The 24,421-nt window shown below is 33.8% G+C and overlaps 2 protein-coding genes across 3 annotated transcripts in view; both read left to right on the top strand.

Annotated features, from left to right (window-relative positions):
• The window catches only part of LOC127834914 (polyubiquitin-C-like), a 345,452-nt gene that overhangs the window by 56,824 nt on the left and 264,207 nt on the right, over positions 1–24,421 (top strand). The window lies entirely within an intron of this gene.
• LOC127834884 (zinc finger protein 345-like) overlaps positions 1–24,421 on the top strand; it is a 54,368-nt gene that overhangs the window by 12,235 nt on the left and 17,712 nt on the right. The window contains exon 1 of one of the 2 annotated variants that reach the window (XM_052360996.1): positions 9,107–9,206. The exons of the other annotated variant lie outside the window; for it this stretch is intronic. The gene's annotated coding sequence lies outside the window, so the exon portion shown is untranslated. Of the gene's footprint in view, positions 1–9,106; positions 9,207–24,421 lie in introns of those variants that run through there. 2 annotated transcript variants of the gene reach the window in all.

The following is a 24,421-nucleotide window of genomic DNA, read 5'->3' as shown; positions in this document are numbered from 1 at the left end:
TTTTTTCTATCGTATACAGAATTCTATTCTCCTAAGCAAGATGTTATTTTTAAAACTGAACTCCAAATATAAACGCTACAAATTGGTATTAAGTACGAACATGTCAACCGTAAATCTAGATTCTAAAACTCCAAAACGGTATGACATTTGCAAAAGTTAAAGTTATAACTCGCCGGGCTGTCGAAATCAGAAGAAAAACTTAATATATATTGATATATCTGTTTACTACGTAACGTAAGCTTTCTAATGATATATAATTTGTCAAAATCGGCCGAGAAATGAAACTATAATTTAACAAAAGACGTGAGTGGGTACATCAAAATGTATAACCTCGGCGCTATGCTGTACGCTAATCGTAAAAGATCGATAGCCACAACACGTTAAAACGCGCGGTGGTAAAACATAAAATGTGTATTTCTTGTGTTTAACTCGCTATAAATCCATTAATAACAACGGGAATATACTAAAAGTTATATTTTTTTGAAAGAGGAATTAATAAGCAACAAGATAACGTATAAACCAAAAAAATCGGATGAATAGTTTTTGCATAAGATTGAATTTACTACAGTAAGGGTCAAATACTCGATTCATCTCCTGTCAATATACACTCCGTGGTTCATGCTATATAAATGGATCTAGGACAAAGAAAATACTAGAAATGCTATTTAATTATATAAAATTCTTTTCAAAATACGTCTAGATTGATTGAAACAGTAATTCACATGCCAATCGACGTTTATACATAGGAAATGTTGATTACATTACACAATTAGCAACCAGAAAGTTGATCTCCCTGTTCAGTCTAAATAGACTTGACCCGTATAATGGAATCGCCCAGTAATTCTCGGGGTATATAAGCGCGGGTCGAGTGTCTTGTACATTAGTAATGTGCGGGACACTCGGCGGGATCCGCACCTCACCACCACCTTAAGGTGGATAGCACATTAAGGTCTCATTGGCCAACGTGCACGAAACTCTCTTAAAAATTAAAGTATTTGGCGAATACCCGGGAAGCCGGGGTAAATTTGACCTACTTTGGCTCTAAAATTAATCTTTTTCGCCTGAGAGGTCACAGGGGCAGGTCGAGCTACAGTAACCTCGTGAAGAGGCCAGTAGGACCTGTAAATAAACTCTGAAACACACACACACATTTCTCTCTCGCTGTACGTAGCTGACGCTTGGTTAACATCGTGAAGACTACATATACACTAAAACACACATTACGGAAAGAAGGGGAATTATTTTAACATTATTGGCTGATACAAAGGGAATCCTGGTTATAGTGTCTGTACGGATCATTGCGATAAGTGCAGCATTTAGGAGAGCCTGGGCTTCAAACCCGTGGTTCGGTAGTAGGACTTGGGTCATTGAGACACCGTCTTACCAAGAACTACATTATTAGAAGGCTTTTCAGTCAGTGTGTGAAATTAAGGAACCTGTCTTTTGCCCTCGTTTCATGCATAGGGTTTCATGCATGGTGTTTCGTGCATAGGGTTTGATACCTATGGTTTCAAGCATGGTGTTTCATGCATAGGGTTTCATGCATGGCGTTTCGTGCATAGGGTTTGATACCTATGGTTTCATGCATGGTGTTTCGTGCATAGGGTTTCATGCATAAGGTTTCGTGCATAGGGTTTGATGCCTATGGTTTCATGCATGGTGTTTCATGCATAGGGTTTCATGCATGGCGTTTAGTACATAGGGTTTAGTGTGTGTGGTTTTGTGTATGATGTTTGAGATAAAGGTTTAAATGCCCATCATTTTTGTGTATAATGTGAGTTCATACTAACAGTTTCATGGTAAAAGATTCAAACTTGAGGGTTCCTGGTCGAAATTTGTCAGAGAGAAATCAGGGTAGTAGTTTGGGGAGATAGGTTTTGATTATATTTGTTCTGTTTAGAGTAGTGTAGTATCGTGTAATTATCGTTGTTATTTGTGTTTGTCTCCAATCAACTTGGCAAGGTAGCCACGAAGAAAATTCATTATAACCATTCTGTACGATTCGTCCGGTGAGCTAGCCGTTGTTGTATATATATATAAGGGACGGATCGTTACAATATATTTGGTCAGAAGATTGGTCTCGATCATATCTTGGATGTGTTTGAAAATAATTATGTTTGCTTGAAAAATATGGCTTCCAAGGGGCGGGGCATTTTTCATTATATGGCTATATTAAAACCTTGTTAACACTCTAGAGGTCACATTTAGTTTCCCATCATCATGAAACTTGGTCAGAAGATTTGCCCCAATGATAGCTTGGATGAGTTTGAAAATGGTTTTGTTTGTTTTAAAAACCTGGCCACCAGAGGCAAGGGGCATTTTTCGTTATATGGCTATAATAAAATCTTGTTAACACTCTAGTGGCCACATTTGTTGTCCAATCTTCATGAAACTTGGTCAGAAGATTCATCCCGATAATATCTTGGAAGAGTTGAAAAATGATGTTGGTTGGTTGAAAAACATGGCTGCCAGGGGGCTTTCATTTTTCCTTATATGGCTATAGTTAAACCTTGTTAACACTCTAGAGGCCACATTTATTTTCCAATCTTCATGAAACTTGGTCAGAAGATTTGTCCCAATAATATCTTGTTATCATGGTGAGCGACTTTGGGCCTTTCAGGCCCTCTTGTTGTGATAAAGGATAAAGCACTGTTTATTTGACGCTAGAATTAAATTGTTAATGTCATGTTAGCATTAAAATTCGGAAGCGCGTTGCGGATTACAAATTGAATAATGCTCATTTGTGAATCGAATGAAACATTTACAGTTGTGCCTAATTAATTCAACGATAATTTGTAAAGGCGCATTATGTGTCGAATCTATTTGAAGACGTGATATTATAGAAATATTGGGATTTTTTATCAACAAATATATTGACACAACAGGTCTTTTCCTGGCCATTGTGGATAAAAATCATATAAATTATGCTTTAATATTTTGTAGGTTGTTTAAACAATAAAATTCAGATATAAAGTCTAACAATCATAAGTCATAAGACACTTCTTTCTAAAAAAAAAATTTTTTTTTTTGAAATTACTCAGTTTTGTATCCAGTAGGGATAAATATAAATTTACACAGAACAAGTTCGCCTAAATAGACTTTTTCAAAGTTTGTTTTAACAAATTAATTACATTTTCTTTCTATTCTCAACACAAACAATTATATAATTATTAATTAATATAATTATTATATATTATTTATTATTTATAAAAAATCATGTATTATTATTATTGTTGGTCATTATTATTATTATTATTATTATTATTATTATTATTATCTATGTTTTAATAATTAGTTTATGATTGGTTATCTCATTAAAGGAATATTTATGTTTTCATTATCATTATATTACAGTGAATTTTACATGCATGTGTTTCTGGCACTAAATAGCGTCACTGCCGTTTTAACGTCATGACGTCATTTCCTGTTTATTTGTTTTTTGACGTCATTATATAATTGTTTGTGTTGAGAAATAGAAAGAAAATGTAGTTATTAAAATTTGTTAAAACAAACTTTGAAAAAGCCTATTTAGGCGAAATATATCAGAAAAGAGTGGAACTTGTTCTGTGAAAAATTGAAATTGTTTTGTTTTTTTAATTTCGGTTTGGGATCGGGTCTGTTTGCCTTTGGATTGGGTCCTTTTTATAGCCTTTATTACATAGTAGAAAAAACCCTGAATACACAATTCGTCTGCCATAAGAATGTGTCGATAAATAAATTCACGAATGACGATGCCATAGCCAAGTTGCTTTTTATATACACTTTCGGTGAATATCTTGAGATCAAAAGATGCAAACTGGCTTAAAGTTTTTAAAAACAATAAATATATAAAGGCTTTATAATATCTTCTTTTAATGTTTATATGCTATTATTTAGCCAATCATCTGATCAAATGTCGTACGATCTAAGTTTGTTTGATAATTGTAATTTGTCCCGAAATTATTTTAATTGGCAAATCAACTCATCATACCTCTGCCAAACTAATTAATCGTGATACTTAATTTGAAACATAATGTATTGTAGTTTCTGTTAATTAATTGTAATTACAATCAAACGGTTAATTGCACAATAATCAAATTTGTGTTTTAGTTTCCCATATATGTAAAACAAATACTATTCAGATCAAAACAAACCTTTACAAAACCATAATATTATATTACAATGAACCATTTACCACTTAGATACGTATTTTGACATATTTGTAGTCCCTTAGAATGTTAAATTTAATAAAAGACCTTTCTCACCAAATTAAAGTTTTAAAGGCCTCATTTCCGACCCATAGATACTGATGAGCAGCAAACAGCATAAAACCTGAACAGACTGCGAGTAACTCGCAGGCTATTCTGGTTTTATGCTGTTTGCACAAAGACATTTTCACTTTTCTATTGATTGGGAAATGGATAAATAAGGGCGAAACAACCGACTTGTAAGGGCGCAACAACTCAGGGTGACCTAGGGCAACAGGTTTTAGGGCGAAACGACCCAATACCATTATAACGACAAAAATTTGTATGATTTCCGGGGGTTGCAAAAAAATATATTTATATATGACAGTATCAGTTACATCCACATTCAAGTTAAATTCATCATGATTGAGGACTAGTCCATATAAATGTACTCCCAGAGCCTTTGATAATTTTTGCTATGGCGGCTCTGGGAGTGCATATGCATCCCTTCATTAACACAATAGTAGTTTTGCTCACATATTTCGTGTGCATCACTAAACAGACATTGTTTGTTACCAATTGGAGAACTTAGGAATGAATAATCCAAAATCACATTAAATTAACCAGAATGGCAGCCTACAGATGTTACCCTTTGCATGCAACCTAAGAAACACAACAATGTTTTAACACAATATTCTTGGTGACATTTTCATTTTCAAATTTGTAACAGTGTTAATATTTAACATCTGTTAGGCATCGTTTTCCTATTCGGTTACATCACATATCTCGATGTTGTACTGTAACCTATTAAACCAATATTGAGACTTTTTGACTGCAATATTACAACAGTTTCCCAAAATGGTGGATAGAGCGTACAAAAGAATAATAAAGAAAATAAAAAGCAATTATTTCTTGCTTTAATGGTACCATTTTCATGAGTTTGTGCTTTAGACAGATAAACGTTGATAAGTTTTTGCAGTATAAGTATTCCTAAGCATTTTCAGTGATGATCAAATTTTGCACCTTTGGACAAAAAATGGCCCATTGCAACTCTCAGTCTCAGCAACCCTTTGGATTTTAAAGTTGAGAGTTGAATTATTGCAACAAGATTGAGGACAGACAGTGTTTAAAAGTTTAGAAATCATACATGTATCGATGCGGTTTTCCATGATGTAATTCAGCATCATTGAGGAAGAAGGAGAAACCACATTTCTGCATAAAAAATATTCATATTTTTATGCCCCCAGATCGAATAATCGGGGGTATATTGTTTTTGGCCTGTCTGTCATTCTGTCCCAAAACTTTAACCTTGGTTTAAGTTTGATAACTTTTGCAATATTAAAGATAGCAACTTCATATTTGGCATGCATGAGTATCTCATGGAGCTGCAGATTTTGAGTTGTGAAAAGTCAAGGTCATCCTTCAAGGTCAAAGGTCAAATATTATTGTATTTTTCTTTCCTAAAACTTTACCCTTTGTTAAAGTTTGGTCATAACTTTTTCAATACAATACAATCCAAGGGAAGTAATAAGCTTTAAAAGGGAGATAATTTCTAAACCTGCCAAATGGCCTTTTTCCAGATTACTTGAGTGAACACTTTGTTTCCCAAGATTCTATGCATAATTACAGCACTAGGCTTAGTAAAAAGGGTGGGTATTGTTTACCCAAGGTCAAATGTCATGGTTCCAAATCCTTTTCTTTTAACAGCATTAAACTCTGGAACTCTTTACCTGAGTCACTCACAGAGGTCAACAGGTTAGAAGGCTTTAAGGTTGCCATTAAAAGTCATTTAATGAATAATATTTAATTTTTTATATATGTGTATCTTTTCACTTTTAATAAGCAGATATTAACTTCATCCAAAGACCTATAGATATAATAGGTCTTTGCTTCATCTTAGGTTTTTTATTTTTAATAATTATAAGTTCATACTTTATAACATACATTTTAGCAATATATTTAATTTAGATAATTCATGATACCTCATATCATCAAATTACAACTGTCAAAATATCTATGTGTTGCAGTTATTGATAACATTATCAATTGATCTTAGTTTCCAGCTCCTGTCATATTTTCTGAGCACTACTGTGATAATTAGTTTGATCTCTTTTGAACGGTGATATATATTTTTTATTTCATTAAATAATTATTTTACTATGAACATAGTTATGTTTAAGGTCAACATAGTTATGTTTAAGGTCTGCCTCTTTTTGTCATGCCACCAATAATAAGGACCACAATGGAAATAAGGGCTTGCTCTTTTTTGTGTTATCCTTGGTTTGGTGAGCATGTCATAGTTTATTGTACATGATATAGTTTTTAATAATTGCTTATTATTTTATTCTATGTTATGTTGTGAACTGTGTATATGCTTCCTATGCCGAAATAAATCTATCTATCTATCTATCTAATGATATATTGAAATTTTATTTCAAAGCAGCGCAATTTCCAATAGGGAGCATTGTGTATCTGACAAACACATCTCTTGTTAAATTTGAATTGCTATTATAAATAAATAAATAAATAATCAATATATTGCAAACAAAATCATTGCCAACAAAATCAGATTTAAAAAATCAGTGCTGATTTTAATTGTAATCAAGTGTGTTTGCGCCAGAAACATGTGCGTGACACAGATTATTAGATGTCAAAGATATTCTTTCACAATTATACATGTACAACTATGGTCTGAAACAAATGGCTTATTAGTGATCTGATAACAAGCAATGTCCAGTGTGTTGTTTTTCGTTAGAATTCAGGGCCAGTATTCAACCCCTTTTCCATTTGAAAATAGTATATATGTTTATAATATTATATTCCTCAAATGGGACCTAAAAATTTGCAATTGAAGGTTTCCCCCCTCCCCAAACTCATTTTTTTAGAACTCAACATTTAGTTCCCATCCAGCTCAATAAGTTGAAGCTAAGTAAATATCAAACACTTTTATTCTCAATTTTGACACATTTTAAAACAAAACAATAACACTAATTTCCCAATTGTATGAAAAAAATGCCGCTATTTTTTCCCAATCCAAAGGAACCTGTACCCATTCCCAAAATGGTGGGAAAAAATATGCCTGTGGGGCTTGTTTGTACACCATGTGTTTACTTTTATAATTATCCCCCAATAATGTACCAAACCAGATATTCTGAAATACAGATTAGCACAGTCTATAATTATTGTCATATAATCAAGTGTCAGGATTGAAATTCAGCACTTTAAAAAATGGCGATCAACAGCAATCATATTTCTCGATCCGCGGTGTCAAGGCGCAACAAGTCGATGCCTAGTCAGCCCTTGAAGCCGCGTCAGTATGAGGCGGCACGTCGCATTTCACCGCGATTCTTCGCATATGTCCGCCTAGGCAAGCCACAATCTGCGATATGACGCAAAGTCAATTCGCATCATAAAATAAAAATCTGTTAAAAGGGATTAATAAGTCAATAGATTTTAAAAGAACAATTATAATAATATTTAAAATCATAATTAATTTAATGAAGCAATTACGTCATACTTACTATTTTTCCTGTCGCCACTCATTACCCGATAATCCCGTATATTCCAGTTTTAAACCAAATTCTAGTAGATATTTACGATAAAAGTTCTCATGAATTTTAAGAAATACAAACATTCGCCAATTTTCTTAAGTGTCAAATAAATTTAAGCATTTGTTTCTATTTTAAGATGTGATGAAATAACATCCAATAGCTGCGTTTTTTTTCCACTGAACACACGTAAATGGCCTGATGTGATGCTCATGTTTTTATACAACACAAAATACACCCACACTTTCCATGCGACGTTCTACATGTCTGCATTATTTTCGCGTGCTTTTTATTTGCTCACCTAGTCACAACGTGCTCATGCCTCATGGTGAGCTTTTGTGGTCGCCTTTTGTCCGTTGTCTTTTGTGCGTTGTCCATTGTGCGACGTCAACATTTGCCTTGTTAACTCTCTAGAGGCCACATTTATTGTTCAATCTTCATGGAATTTGGTCAGAAGATTGGTCTCAATGATATCTTGGATGAGTTCGAAAATGGTCACGTTTGCTTGAAAAACATGGCTGCCAAGGGGCGGGGCATTTTTCCTTATATGGCTATAGTAAAACCTTGTTAACACTCTAGAGGTCACATTTATTTTCCGATTATCATGAAACTTGGTCAGAAGATTCGTCCTATTGATATCTTGAATGAGTTCGAAAATGGTTTTGGTTGCTTTAAAAACATGACCACCAGAGGCGGGGCATTTTTCCTTATATGGCTATATATGGTTATAGTAAAACCTTGGCAACACTCTAGAGGCCTCATTTATTTCCAATCTTCATGAAATTTGGTCAGAATCGGGGCTCAAAATTTAACCTAAAAACCAACTTGCCCTGCTGGGCAAGTTCTTAGAAAATCTACTTGCCCTGAACGTAAAGCCACTTGCCCAAACATGAAATATCACATCAACTGTAAATCTCATATTCTTTAATAAAGAAAAAAATGATACACCACAAAACCTTTTTTTATTTGTGAACATTTAACAAAATAATTACAGCAATTAAAGTCGAATTAAAGTCTAAATTAAATGCTCTTTGTTCTTTTTGCACTTACCTGGGCAGACAACTAGATTATAAAATAACTTGCCCCGGGACCCAACTTTTACTTGCCAGGGGCCATAGGACGACTGTTAATGTTGAGCCCTGCCGAAAATTGGTCACTATCATATCTTGGATGAGTTCGAAAATAATTATGATTGCTTGTAAAAAAATGCTTCCAAATGGCGGTGCATTTTTCTATATATGGCTATAGTAAATTCTTGTTAACACTCTAGAGGCCGCATTTATTGTCCAATCTTCATATTGTAGCGAAAACGCTGCCAGTCACTAACTGTTTTCTTGGTGGCTTGTAACCCCAAATCCGGAAATTGATTGTCGTAAACCATTGTCGTAAATCCATTATATAAGTTAAAACTGACATAAAATTCGGACGAAATAGAGATTTTTCTTGCAAATAAAACATACTTTAGATGGACCTAGGGGCAAAGAATCTAGTCGTAAGTGTTAATTATTCATATTTTATTATCATCATACCATTCGTTACAGTTGTTATTCTGTGTTAGGTGATAAATCATGCCAAGTAGTAACTGACTGCTCGTCTGTTTATAAATTAGCATGAACCAATTTTTTTTTAAACATAAATAATTGATGTCAAATGCCTGCAGGAATAATATTTAAGGTATTAGAAAGCATTTTCTTTTTGTTTTAATGGATTACTTTGAAAATTCTATTTTTGATGAATTTTTTAGCAACAAGGGGTAATGAACTTTAAAATAATGTTATTGAATTTCTAACCAAAAACTGGTTCCATGGCAATACTGGATGAAATGCACTCTTTTCTTCAAAACAATCCGAATTCTAATGCTTTTTCTTGATACAATATCTCCTATACTAACTAGAAATACCACTTTTGATCAGAAAATTAATACAAAAAGGTGTTTTAGTTGTTTTTAATTTCAATAAGCATACTGTTTACGTTCTGTTCATATCTTCCTAATAATCTGTTATGTCATCATTTTTATAGGACAATATTTAATGTATTGTGTTTTATAATTTTGAAATGAAAACATTAATATTGTTTAAGACTAATAAAAAAAACATACTATTTAAAAGTGATTTTTGTAGTAATTATTGGCATTTTATTTTACATGTGTAGCAAGTTTATGTAAATCTTTACCTATGTATTTTTTTCAAACTATATATATATACAATTAACATTTTTGTACCAAAAATGTGTTATAAGATAAAAGTTTCTCAATAAAAATAACTAAAAATATATAATAACTCAAGTTTAAACATATGTGTGTCATAATTTCAAAAATAAGTGGGTGGCTGAAGCTAAAGTAACTGATAAAATAATCATAAGAAGGATAAACTGAAGTTTGATTTTTCAATGGTTTATGTGCTAAATTTGAGATGTCTTTTCTAGCAGTTATATAAAGTGTTCCTGACCAAAATCAATGTTATATTACTTTCAAATCATTTATGTATTGGTATACAACAAGAAAGTGGTAGAATATTTGCGGAAAACATAAGAATTTTTGACGAAAACTTGTCTGCTGAAATTTACCGAGATGTTCCGGAAATGACCGATCGTCGGTTTCCGAAAATAATACTTGTCGTGGTTTCTGAAAAACGAAATGGATGTACCCAAAGATTTTGGTGTTATTGACTATTACTGGTTGATAAATGTATGATTTTGCTTCTCATTTGAAAAAGTGATGCTTTCAAGGCTGATAAACTTGAAATATGAAAACTATTCGGTCGTTTGGCCTTTGTTTGTCAATACATCTGTACGATCGGTAATTTCCGTAACCACTCGTAAAATTGTAGCAGACACAAGTTTTAATCACAATACTTATGTTTTCCACTTATTTTCGACCACTTTCTTGTTCAATAATAATACATAAATGATTTCAAAGCAATATTTTACTGATTTCAGCAAGTAACACCATCTATAACCGCGAAAAAAAAAATTCCGAACTTTTTGGTTTACGATTTTTATTTTCTAAATAGCTTGCATAGAGCATGGCATTGAATGTTATGCATGATAAATGTCTCTACTTTCTTGATTGGATGATTTCAGACTGTTTAATCCAATCAGAAAAGAGCTTTAAAACGTAATTTAGACCCATGTTAAGCGAGATAATAAAGAACCACTTTTTGGTTACTGCCGATTTGTGACATCACGAGTTGCCTCCCTTGTTGGTTCATGCTATATAAATGGATCTAGGACAAAGAAAATACTAGAAATGCTATTTAATTATATAAAATTCTTTTCAAAATATGTCTAGATTGATTGAAACAGTAATTCACATGCCAATCGACGTTTATACATAGGGAATGTTGATTACATTACACAATTAGCAACCAGAAAGTTGATCTCCCTGTTCAGTCTAAATAGACTTGACCCGTATAATGGAATCGCCCAGTAATTCTTGGGGTATATAAGCGCGGGTCGACAGTCATCGGAGTGTCTTGTACCATTAGTAATGTGCGGGACACTCGGCGGGATCCGCACCTCATCACAACCTTAAGGTAGATAGCACATTAAGGTCTCATTGGCCAATGTGCACGGAACTCTCTTAAAAATTAAAGTATTTGGCGAATACCCGGGAAGCCGGGGTAAATTTGACCTACTTTGGCTCTAAAATTAATCCTTTTCGCCTGAGAGGTCACAGGGGCAGGTCGAGCTACAGTAACCTCGTGAAGAGCCCAGTAGGACCTGTAAATAAACTCTGAAACACACACACACATTTCTCTCTCTCTGTACGTAGCTGACACATCGTGAAGACTACATATACACTAAAACACACATTACGGAAAGAAGGGAAATTATTTTAACATTATTGGCTGATACAAAGGGAATCCTGGTTATAGTGTCTGTACGGATCATTGCGATACTTGCAGCATTTAGGAGAGCCTGGGCTTCAAACCCGTGGTTCGGTAGTAGGACTTGGGTCATTGAGACACCGTCTTACCAAGAACTACATTATTAGAAGTCTTTTCAGTCAGTGTGTGAAATTAAGGAACCTGTCTTTTGCCCTCGTTTCATGCATAGGGTTTCATGCATGGTGTTTCGTGCATAGGGTTTGATACCTATGGTTTCATGCATGGTGTTTCATGCATAGGGTTTCATGCATGGTGTTTCGTGCATAGGGTTTGATACCTATGGTTTCAAGCATGGTGTTTCATGCATAGGGTTTCATGCATGGCGTTTCGTGCATAGGGTTTGATACCTATGGTTTCATGCATGGTGTTTCGTGCATAGGGTTTCATGCATAAGGTTTCGTGCATAGGGTTTGATGCCTATGGTTTCATGCATGGTGTTTCATGCATAGGGTTTCATGCATGGCGTTTAGTACATAGGGTTTAGTGTGTGTGGTTTTGTGTATGATGTTTGAGATAAAGGTTTAAATGCCCATCATTTTTGTGTATAATGTGAGTTCATACTAACAGTTTCATGGTAAAAGATTCAAACTTGAGGGTTCCTGGTCGAAATTTATCAGAGAGAAATCAGGGTAGTAGTTTGGGGAGATAGGTTTTGATTAAATTTGTTCTGTTTAGAGTAGTGTAGTATCGTGCAATTATCGTTGTTATTTGTGTTTGTCTCCAATCAACTTGGCAAGGTAGCCACGAAGAAAATTCATTATAACCATTCTGTACGATTCGTCCGGTGAGCTAGCCGTTGTTGTATATATATATAAGGGACAGATCGTTACAATATATTTGGTCAGAAGATTGGTCTCGATCATATCTTGGATGTGTTTGAAAATAATTATGTTTGCTTGAAAAATATGGCTTCCAAGGGGCGGGGCATTTTTCATTATATGGCTATATTAAAACCTTGTTAACACTCTAGAGGTCACATTTAGTTTCCCATCATCATGAAACTTGGTCAGAAGATTTGCCCCAATGATAGCTTGGATGAGTTTGAAAATGGTTTTGTTTGTTTTAAAAACCTGGCCACCAGAGGCAAGGGGCATTTTTCGTTATATGGCTATAATAAAATCTTGTTAACACTCTAGTGGCCACATTTGTTGTCCAATCTTCATGAAACTTGGTCAGATGATTCATCCCGATAATATCTTGGAAGAGTTGAAAAATGATGTTGGTTGGTTGAAAAACATGGCTGCCAGGGGGCTTTCATTTTTCCTTATATGGCTATAGTTAAACCTTGTTAACACTCTAGAGGCCACATTTATTTTCCGATCTTCATGAAACTTGGTCAGAAGATTTGTCCCAATAATATCTTGTTATCATGGTGAGCGACTTTGGGCCTTTCAGGCCCTCTTGTTGTGATAAAGGATAAAGCACTGTTTATTTGACGCTAGAATTAAATTGTTAATGTCATGTTAGCATTAAAATTCGGAAGCGCGTTGCGGATTACAAATTGAATAATGCTCATTTGTGAATCGAATGAAACATTTACAGTTGTGCGTAATTAATTCAACGATAATTTGTAAAGGCGCATTATGTGTCGAATCTATTTGAAGACGTGATATTATAGAAATACCCGGTATTGGGATTTTTTATCAACAAATATATTGACACAACAGGTCTTTTCCTGGCCATTGTGGATAAAAATCATATAAATTATGCTTTAATATTTTGTAGGTTGTTTAAACAATAAAATTGAAATATAGAGTCTAACAATCATAAGTCATAAGACACTTCTTTCTAAAAAAAAAATTTTTTTTTTTTAAATTACTCAGTTTTGTATCCAGTAGGGATAAATATAAATTTACACAGAACAAGTTCGCCTAAATAGGCTTTTTCAAAGTTTGTTTTAACAAATTAATTACATTTTCTTTCTATTCTCAACACAAACAATTATATAATTATTAATTAATATAATTATTATATATTATTTATTATTTATAAAAAATTATGTATTATTATTATTGTTGGTCATTATTATTATTATTATTATTATCTATGTTTTAATAATTAGTTTATGATTGGTTATCTCATTAAAGGAATATTTATGTTTTCATTATCATTACATTTTATATTACAGTGAATTTTACATGCATGTGTTTCTGGCACTAAATAGCGTCACTGCCGTTTTAACGTCATGACGTCATTTCCTGTTTATTTGTTTTTTGACGTCATTATATAATTGTTTGTGTTGAGAAATAGAAAGAAAATGTAGTTAATTTGTTAAAACAAACTTTGAAAAAGCCTATTTAGGCGAAATATATCAGAAAAGAGTGGAACTTGTTCTGTGAAAAATTGAAATTGTTTTGTTTTTTTAATTTCGGTTTGGGATCGGGTCTGTTTGCCTTTGGATTGGGTCCTTTTTATAGCCTTTATTACATAGTAGAAAAAACCCTGAATACACAATTCGTCTGCCATAAGAATGTGTCGATAAATAAATTCACGAATGACGATGCCATAGCCAAGTTGCTTTTTATATACACTTTCGGTGAATATCTTGAGATCAAAAGATGCAAACTGGCTTGAATTTTTTAAAAACAATAAATATATAAAGGCTTTATAATATCTTCTTTTAATGTTTATATGCTATTATTTAACCAATCATCTGATCAAATGTCGTACGATCTAAGTTTGTTTGATAATTGTAATTTGTCCCGAAATTATTTTAATTGGCAAATCAACTCATCATACCTCTGCCAAACTAATTAATCGTGATACTTAATTTGAAACATAATGTATTGTAGTTTCTGTTAATTAATTGTAATTACAATCAAACGGTTAATTGCACAATTATCAAATTTGTGTTTTAGTTTCCCATATATGTAAAACAAATACTATTCAGATCAAAACAAACCTTTACAAAACCATAATATTATATTACAATGAACCATTTACCACTTAGATACGTATTTTGACATATTTGTAGTCCCTTAGAATGTTAAATTTAATAAAAGACCTTTCTCACTAAATTAAAGTTTTAAAGGCCTCATTTCCGACCCATAGTAATGATGAGCAGCAAACAGCTTAAAACCTGAACAGACTGCGAGTAACTCGCAGGCTATTCTGGTTTTATGCTGTTTGCACAAAGACATTTTCACTTTTCTATTGATTGGGAAATGGATAAATAAGGGCGAAACAACCGACTTGTAAGGGCGAAACAACTCAGGGTGACCTAGGGCAACAGGTTTTAGGGCGAAACGACCCAATACCATTATAACGACAAAAATTTGTATGATTTCCGGGGGTTGCGATAAATATATTTATATATGACAGTATCAGTTACATCCACATTCAAGTTAAATTCATCATGATTGAGGACTAGTCCATATAAATGTTCTCCCAGAGCCTTTGATAATTTTTGCTATGGTGGCTCTGGGAGTGCATATGCATCCCTTCATTAACACAATAGTAGTTTTGCTCACATATTTCGTGTGCATCACTAAACAGACATTGTTTGTTACCAATTGGAGAACTTAGGAATGAATAATCCAAAATCACATTAAATTAACCAGAATGGCAGCCTACGGATGTTACCCTTTGCATGCAACCTAAGAAACACAACAATGTTTTAACACAATATTCTTGGTGACATTTTCATTTTCAAATTTGTAACAGTGTATATATTTAACATCTGTTAGGCATCGTTTTCCTATTCGGTTACATCACATATCTCGATGTTGTACTGCGACCTATTAAACCAATATTGAGACTTTTTGACTGCAATATTACAACAGTTTCCCAAAATGGTGGATAGAGCGTACAAAAGAATAATAAAGAAAATAAAAAGCAATTATTTCTTGCTTTAATGGTACCATTTTCATGAGTTTGTGCTTTAAACAGATAAACGTTGATAAGTTTTTGCAGTATAAGTATTCCTAAGCATTTTCAGTGATGATCAAATTTTGCACCTTTGGACAAAAAATGGCCCATTGCAACTCTCAGTCTCAGCAACCCTTTGGATTTTAAAGTTGAGAGTTGAATTATTGCAACAAGATTGAGGACAGACAGTGTTTAAAAGTTCAGAAATCATATATGTATAGATGCGGTTTTCCATGATGTAATTCAGCATCATTGAGGAAGAAGGAGAAACCACATTTCTGCATAAAAAATATTCATTTTTTTGTGCCCCCAGATCGAATAATCGGGGGTATATTGTTTTTGGCCTGTCTGTCATTCTGTCCCAAAACTTTAACCTTGGTTTAAGTTTGATAACTTTTGCAATATTAAAGATAGCAACTTCATATTTGGCATGCATGTGTATCTCATGGAGCTGCAGATTTTGAGTTGTGAAAAGTCAAGGTCATCCTTCAAGGTCAAAGGTCAAATATTATTGTATTTTTCTTTCCTAAAACTTTACCCTTTGTTAAAGTTTGGTCATAACTTTTTGAATACAATACAATCCAAGGGAAGTAATAAGCTTTAAAAGGGAGATAATTTCTAAACCTGCCAAATGATATATTGAAATTTTATTTCAAAGCAGCGCAATTTCCAATAGGGAGCATTGTGTATCTGACAAACACATCTCTTGTTAAATTTGAATTGCTATTATAAATAAATAAATAAATAATCAATATATTGCAAACAAAGTCATTGCCAACAAAATCAGAAGATTTAAAAAATCAGTGCTGACTTTAATTGTAATCAAGTGTGTTTGCGCCAGAAACATGTGCGTGACACAGATTATTAGATGTCAAAGATATTCTTTCACAACTATACATGTACAACTATGGTCTGAAACAAATGGCTTATTAGTGATCTGATAACAAGCAATGTCCAGTGTGTTGTTTTTCGTTAGAATTCAGGGCCAGTATTCAACCCCTTTTCCAATTGAAAATAGTATATATGTTTATAATATTATATTCCTCAAATGGGACCTAAAAATTTGCAATTGAAGGTTTCCCCCCTCCCCAAACTCATTTTTTTAGAACTCAACATTTAGTTCCCATCCAGCTCAATAAGTTGAAGCTAAGTAAATATCATATTGAAAACACTTTTATTCTCAATTTTGACACATTTTAAATCAAAACAATAACACTAATTTCCCCTATTGTATGAAAAAAATGCTGCTATTTTTTCTCAATCCAAAGGAACCTGTACCCATTCCCAAAATGGTGGGAAAAAATATGCCTGTGGGGCTTGTTTGTACACCAGCAAAATCCCTGAATCAATTGATATTGACAGAGAGAGATGTGTGATTGTAAATTTCTTGTAGGTTGCAAATGTTTGATTTAAAACCAGCAATTTGGGAAAATTGTGCGCAAACCCCCTGAAATTGGGAAAATTCGCGCAGTGAAGTCTTCATATTGGGAATTTGGTGTATTTGATTTTTTGCTCCCAAATACTTTAAATTAAAATTGATAATTAAATGTTGTCAAGTTGTCAATATTATATTTACTAAGGTTAAAGCCATACAGCTGCATAGGGAAACTAACTAAATGTTGCATTTTTAAAAAAAAATAAATAAATTGATAGCAATTGGGAAATTTGTAGTTTTTTCCTTTTTTCCTTGGAAAACTGCCTTTTTTCGGTTCTTTATAAATAAAGAAAGACAAAAATCGCTGAAGACAAAAGCCAGTGGGCATAAATGCAAATCTGGGAGAATTAATAGTTTACCCGCTAGAATAGGGGGTATGAGTATATCAATGTATTAGTCGATCAGGCCATCTTTATAAAGAAACCAAAGACTTAAGATTGTAAAACACACATTTTGATATGTCAATCTATAGTTAAATATTAATTTTTGGACATAACAACACAAAACTGTACATTGTACTTTAATCATTGATACTTTGTCAAATTACTTGCTAGATTTTATTCCCCATAGGAATCAGTATCATGTACTATAATGTTTCTTAGAATTGTTATATACAATGTTTGTAATGTGATTAAAATAATCATAGACTGGTGATAACGTCTGATAAACATTTTTCAAATACATAATTCAAAGAAAGTATGGCAAATTGGTATAACTTTAACCTATTAAAATATGTGAAACTATTTAAACAACAGCATCAACAAAAGTATATTATTCCAATTAAGGCACTATTTATAGAACAAGCAAAAGACACTATTTATAGAACAAGCATACCGGTACCGGTAAGTGCATACATGTAGTTACAAAGCTGAGCAACCAAATAGATAAGCCATGCCTTAAATAATTTCCAGTATCTAAATCTATCAGTTATGTAGCAAAATATTGCAGATTTACATATATTTTTGTTTAAGTCCGAAAATACAAAATTTACTACCAATTAACATTATCAAATTCTTTGTTGTATTCATAAATAGGTGAAATGATTGATACCCATGCTTGAATTGCTATAATGCCCTTCTTGTCCAACTCAGAAATTTGCTGGGCAAGTGCTCTTTGTCATCAGAATTGTCAGCAGACAACAAAAAAGTAAGGGTCATCAACTTCAATGATTGCAGTACACGAATAAGTACGTGCAAAAAAATGCATTTAAGAAACATTCTTCTTTTTAGCTCATTTATTTTTTTGGAAAAAAAAGAGCTATTGTCATCACCTGAGCGTCAGCGTCGGTGACTGGTTAAGTTTTGTGTTTAGGTCAACTTTTCTCATAAAGTATCTAAGCTATTGCATTCAAACTTAGTACACTTACTTACTATCATGAGGTGACTGCATGGGCGGGGAAAGTAAGATAACTCTGGTTGGCATTTTGACAGAATTATCTGCCCTTTTTATACTTAAAAAATTGAAAATTTGGTTAAGTTCTGTGTTTAGGTCCACTTTTCTCATAAAGTTACAAAGCTATTGCATTCAAACTTGTTACACTTAATTACTATCATGAGGGGACTGGGCAGGCAAAGTTAGATAACTCTGGCTGGCATTTTAACAGAAATATGTGCCCTTTTTATACTAAGAAAATTGAAAAAAAAATTATGTTTGTGTTTAGGTCCACTTATAAGCTGACCTGAGCACAACGTGCTCATGGTGAGCTTTTGTGATCGCCTTTTGTCCGTCGTGCGTTGTGCGAAATCAACATTTGCCCTGTTAACTCTCTAGAGGCCACATTGTCCAATCTTCATGAATTTTGGTCAGAAGATTGGTGTGAATGATGTCTTAAATGAGTTCGAAAATGGTTACGTTTGCTTAAAAAACATGGCTGCCAAGGGGCGGGGCATTTTTCCTTATATGGCTATATATGGCTATAGTAAAATCTTGTTAACACTCTAGAGGCCACATTTATTGTCTGATCTATATGAATCTTGGTCAGAAGATTCATCCCAATAATATCTTAGACGAGTTCGAAAATGATGCTGGTTAGCTGAAAAACATGGCTGCCAGGGCGCGAGGCATTTTCCTTATATGGCTATAGTAAAACCTTGTTAACACTATAGAGGCAACATTTATTTTCCGATCTTCATCAAACTTGCTCAGAAGATTTGTCCCAATAATATCTTGGATGAGTTCAAAAGTGGTAACCTTTGCTTGAAAAACATGGCTGCCAAGGCGCGGGGCATTTTTCCTTATATAGCTATATATGGCTGTTGTAAAATCTTGTTAACGCTCTAGAGGCCACATTTATTGTCCAATCTTTATGAAACTTGGTCAGAAGATTCATGCCAATAATATCTTGAACAAGTTCGAAAATGATGCCGGTTGGTTGAAAAACATGGCCGCCAGGGGACGGGGCATTTTTCCTTATATGGCTATAGTAAAACCTTCTTAACACTCTTGAGGCCACATTTATTGTCCAATCTTCATGAAATTTGGTCAGAAGATTTGTCTTATTGATACACATGCATCTTGGATGAGTTAAAAAATGGTTACCTTTGCTTGTAGTAAAATCTTGTTAGCACTCTAGAGGCCACATTTATAGTCCGATCTTCATGAAACTCGGTCAGAAGATTCATCCCAATAATATTTTGGACGAGTTCAAAAATGATGCCGGTTGGTTAAAAAACATGGCCACAAGCGGGCGGGGCATTTTTCCTTACCGGGTATATGGCTGTAGTGAAACCTTGTTAACACTCTAGAGGTCACATTTATTTTCCAACATCATGAAACTTGGTCAGAAGATTTGTCTAAATGATATCTTGGATGAGTTCGAAAATGGTTTTGGTTGCTTACAGGGTTCGCCAAAACTTGAAAAATCTGTCAGTCATTCGGACTGACAGACTTGAAATTTTTGTCAGTCCGAATCAGTTTCTGTCATTCCCACTGTCCGACTAAACTATAACAGCAAAACACAACAAAAGATAGTACCTTTTTGATGTTTATTGGTTTTTATCACCTTAAAATACAATAAAAACATTCCAAAGTCGATATAATTAAACAATTATTATATTAATAATAAACCACATATAAACCAAAGGTATTCTTTTCGGCTTCTTTTTGTCAAACCTTTTTTAGCCTGCACAGCTCTACAAATCGGTGTTCACTAACATATATAATTATTATATTGATTTGGTTACCTTCTATAGTATAAGGATACGTGACATTACTTATTTATAATAATATGCATTACAGACGGTGTACTTATGTATAAGTCTAAATAAAATGTCTGTTCTGTTCTGTTCTTGAAAGGTTAGGTTGACATCCAATCAAGTTTGACTTAATTGCACACACCCATTCACACTACTTTGGGTGACTTCAATTTCTGTTTATTAGCCGATTTCACAAGTTCTAAAACAACACCTATTGTTAAAATATTTTCTCTTAGCTGAGGTGGTTGATTTCCAGGTTTAATTAAATGAATGTCTTTCACACCTATTTCTTGATAGAAAGGCCCGTGATAATTACCAACATCCATTCTTGTTGTCTGAAATAACACAAAACATATTGCTACAAACTATCAACAACAAATCAAAACATAAATATCCTTATGTCCGCATTTTAAAATATCCGAAATATAGTACATTGGGTGAAAAATCTAATTTTGATTTCAGAAATTGTTGGTGTGTAAATTTAAATATATCCTGCCCAGAACAATCTAATAATGAAACTATTTAACGGAAATGCTCACAAATGCCTGTTGAAACAAGTTTTCATGCGTATTTTGTTGTGGAGAAATTAAATGGAACACATAAAATGGCGGACGCACACGGTTCTTTTTTTTTAACAAAGACCGTTGATTTTGAACTCGCATGTGATAGTTAATTCTAATCACACTTTAAACATCAAAACATCAAAATGAAGGTAAGAAAAGAAGGATTTTGACAGAAGTTGAACAAAAAGCATTTACCTTCTATTAATCCAATAGCATATGATACACTTTGAGTGATCTTTTTGAAACAATTTTTCATCCGATTGTGTCGGTCAGTCGGACCGATTATCTTGAATCACATGTCGGTCCTTAGAAAAATTTGCCGGTCAGGACCGGCAGACCGACGGTTTTGGCGAACCCTGTGCTTAAAAACATGGCCAACGGGGGGCAGGGCATTATTCCTCTAGGCTATAGTAAAACCTTGTTAACACTATAGAGGCCACATTTATTTCCAATCTTCATGAAATTTGGTCAGAAGATTGGTCTCAATGATATCTTGGATGAGTTCGAAAATAATTATGTTTGCTTGAAAAAAATGGCTTCCCCTTGGGTCATTTTTTCTAATATGGCTATAGTAAAATCTTGTTAACACTCTAGAGGCCACATTTACTGTCTGATCTTCTTGAAACTTGGTCAGAAGATTCATCCCGATAATTTCTTGGACAAGTTCAAAAATGATGCCGGTTGGTTGAAAAACATGACTGCTAGGGGCGGTGCATTTTTCCTTATATGGCTATAGTAAAACCTTGTTAACACTCTATAGAGGCCACATTTATTTTCCGATCTTCATATCTTGTTATCTCAGGTGAGCGACTTTGGGCCTTTCAGGTCCTCTTGTTTAAGTAAAACATTTACTTTGTCGTTAACAATTAAATTTTGTAATTGATCAAGACTAAATGGAATTTTATATAGTAAAAACAACTTGTCAACACCCTAGAAGTCACATTATATAATTTGCCCAATCCTCATGAAACTTGGTGAACAGATTGGTTTTATATATATCTCAGATGAGTATGCAAATGGTCCCGATCAGTCAAGTTTTCCTTATGTGACTAGAGAAAAACCTTGTGATAGAACACTATAGAAGTCACATTTTTTGCATAATCATCATGACATTTAGTGAATACATTGGTTTTATTGATTTCTCGGACAAGTTGGAAAATGGCTCAGATCGGTGAAACACACTTTTTAGCTCACCAGATTGCTCAGGTGAGGTTTAAGGATTGGTCTTTGTCCGCCGTCCGTCCGTCCACATTTGGTTTGTAAACACTCTAGCATTCACATTTCTCAAGCATTCTTTATCAAAGTTGCTGAAAGATCTCAGTCAATTTTGATAATGAGCAAAATCATTAGATAATCCAAATTTTCTTTATATTATACAAAATCCTTGTAAGCACTCTAGTGGTCACAATTTTGTTTCAGATTTTATGAATCTTGGTCATAATATTTATTTTTGTAAGCAAAATTTGATGTTTGGTTAGGGGGGTCAACTCAAAATAAAGGTAACCAGGTCAAATCTTACAAAAACACTCCATGCGCCAGAGTTTTGGTTCAATAATGACGAAATAATATGACCCAAATGTTTGTCTGGGCAATATCTAGGTAAAGTTTGACATTTGGTAAAGATTGAATGAATCGACTCCTCTCAGGGGAGCGAACTAGGGCCATCTTGGCCCTCTTGTTTATTTTACTCTTTAAATTAACTGCATTTTAATAACACAAGGGTGCCAACAAATGCCTTGCCTTTCGTTTTATTCATAGCAACAGACTTTAATGTCTTTTTGGGAGCGACAGGCGAAACACACTCATTAGACCCGAAACCTGAAAATTCCGAGTCTTTCGCTAGCGAAAGCTTGTCTTCCATATTGGCTTAAATACCAACAAACAAATATAAAACTAGGACTACGTCCTTAGTAAGGCAGTATAAAACAAGAACACAAATTAAATGAGATGAATTTCAACAAGTTTTACCTAATTGTTAATCGAACCAACCACTCGACAACAAGCAAAATCGAAGAATGGTAAAACAGGTTGAAGGTTACAATATACTAAATCTTTTGGGAGTGCAATGCTATACTCATTAAAAACCTGAACATCATTTATAAGAAGACACAATTTTCTGTGTGGGCACTTGCCATGATTTTATTTTAGAATGTTTCTTTGTGCATGTGGTAGGGAAAACATTGATGTTTAACAGAAATTCACTCATTTGCTTGAAGGTTAAAGACTACATGAGACTTTGACAGATGGCGGGAAACCCTCATTCACTGGTACAAACCTGTTAAATTGATGGCTGTAAAACAGTGACCGCTGATTCGCATCGAGTTCTTTCTTGCAAAACGCATGACCCCCCTTTTTTATTGTCTAAATCATTGTGGCTTGGAATGCTCTGTAAGAAAATGTATGGTTATGGGGGTCTCTATGCGCAAAAGTTTGACTTTATTTTTTGTTGAAGTTATTGCTTTTACATTGAATTTGTGTAGGAAATCTTTTGGTATATTGTAACCTGAACATCCGGGTATGTAGGCGAGTCACATGGTGTTTTAAGCACGTTGTTTCAAATGCGGATCACTCGTTATCATCATCCTGATATGCTCAGTATACATGCGAAAGCCGTAGGCCTTTACAGAAAATAATCTAATAAATGACCACACACCCACACTATACACCCCTCTCCACCCCACCCCTCTCTATATTTTGATTAAAGTATTGGGATAGGTCCCTTCATCTTTAAAATGAAAAATAGATGAGTTGTCTGCACCCGCGTGCACCCGCTAGGTGGTGCTCTTGTTTTGTTTGTGGCACTATATATTTCATTTGAATTTGCTGCAAAGATATCTATTCATGGTACATGTATATAAAAATGTGTTGAATATAATGTCCGACAAAAAAGAGCATTTTGTATCTTGTTAGCTCATCTATTTTTTGAAAAAAAAAATGAGCTATTTTCATCACCTTGGCGTCGGCGTTGGCGTCGGCGTCCGGTTAAGTTTTTCGTTTAGCTCCACTTTTCTCATAAAGTATCAATGCCATTGCATTCAAACTTGGTACACTTACTAACTATCATGAGGTGACTGCGCAGGCAAAGTTAGATAACTCTGGCATGCATTTTGACAGAATTATGTGCCCTTTTTATACTTAGAAAATTGAAAATTTTGGTTAAGTTTTGTGTTTAGGTCCATTTTATTCCTTAAGTATCAAAGCTATTGCTTTCATACTTGCAACACTTACTAACTATCATAAGGGGACTGTGCAGGCAAAGTTATGTAACTCTGACTGGCATTTTGACAGAATTATGTGCCCTTTTTATACTTAGAAAATTGAAACTTTGGTTAAGTTTTGTGTTTAGGTCCACTTTATTCCTACAGTATCAAAGCTATTGCTTTCATACTTGCAACAGTTATTAACTATCATAAGGGGACTGTGCAGGCAAAGTTATGTAACTCTGACTGGCATTTGGACGGAATTATGGGCCCTTTATACTTAGAAAATTGAAAATTTGGTTAAGTTTTGTGTTTTGGTCCACTTTACCCCTAAAGTATCATAGATATTGCTTTCATACTTGGAACACTCGCAAACTAAGGGTACAGTAAAAGGACAAGTTGCATAACTCTGGTTGTCATTTTTACGGAATTATTGCCCTTTTTTGAATAAGTAACTTTTCAAGTTGAATTTTACCTTGACCTTTGAATGACCTTGACTCTCAAGGTCAAATTATTAAATTTTGCTAAAATTGCCATAACTTCTTTATTTATGATTACATG

The sequence above is a fragment of the Dreissena polymorpha genome, chromosome 6 (genome assembly GCF_020536995.1).
Source record: "Dreissena polymorpha isolate Duluth1 chromosome 6, UMN_Dpol_1.0, whole genome shotgun sequence".
In the NCBI taxonomy this organism is placed as follows: Eukaryota; Metazoa; Mollusca; class Bivalvia; order Myida; family Dreissenidae; genus Dreissena; species Dreissena polymorpha.
Note: the sequence above shows the minus strand (reverse complement) of the source record. Positions and strands in the feature narration are given on the sequence as shown.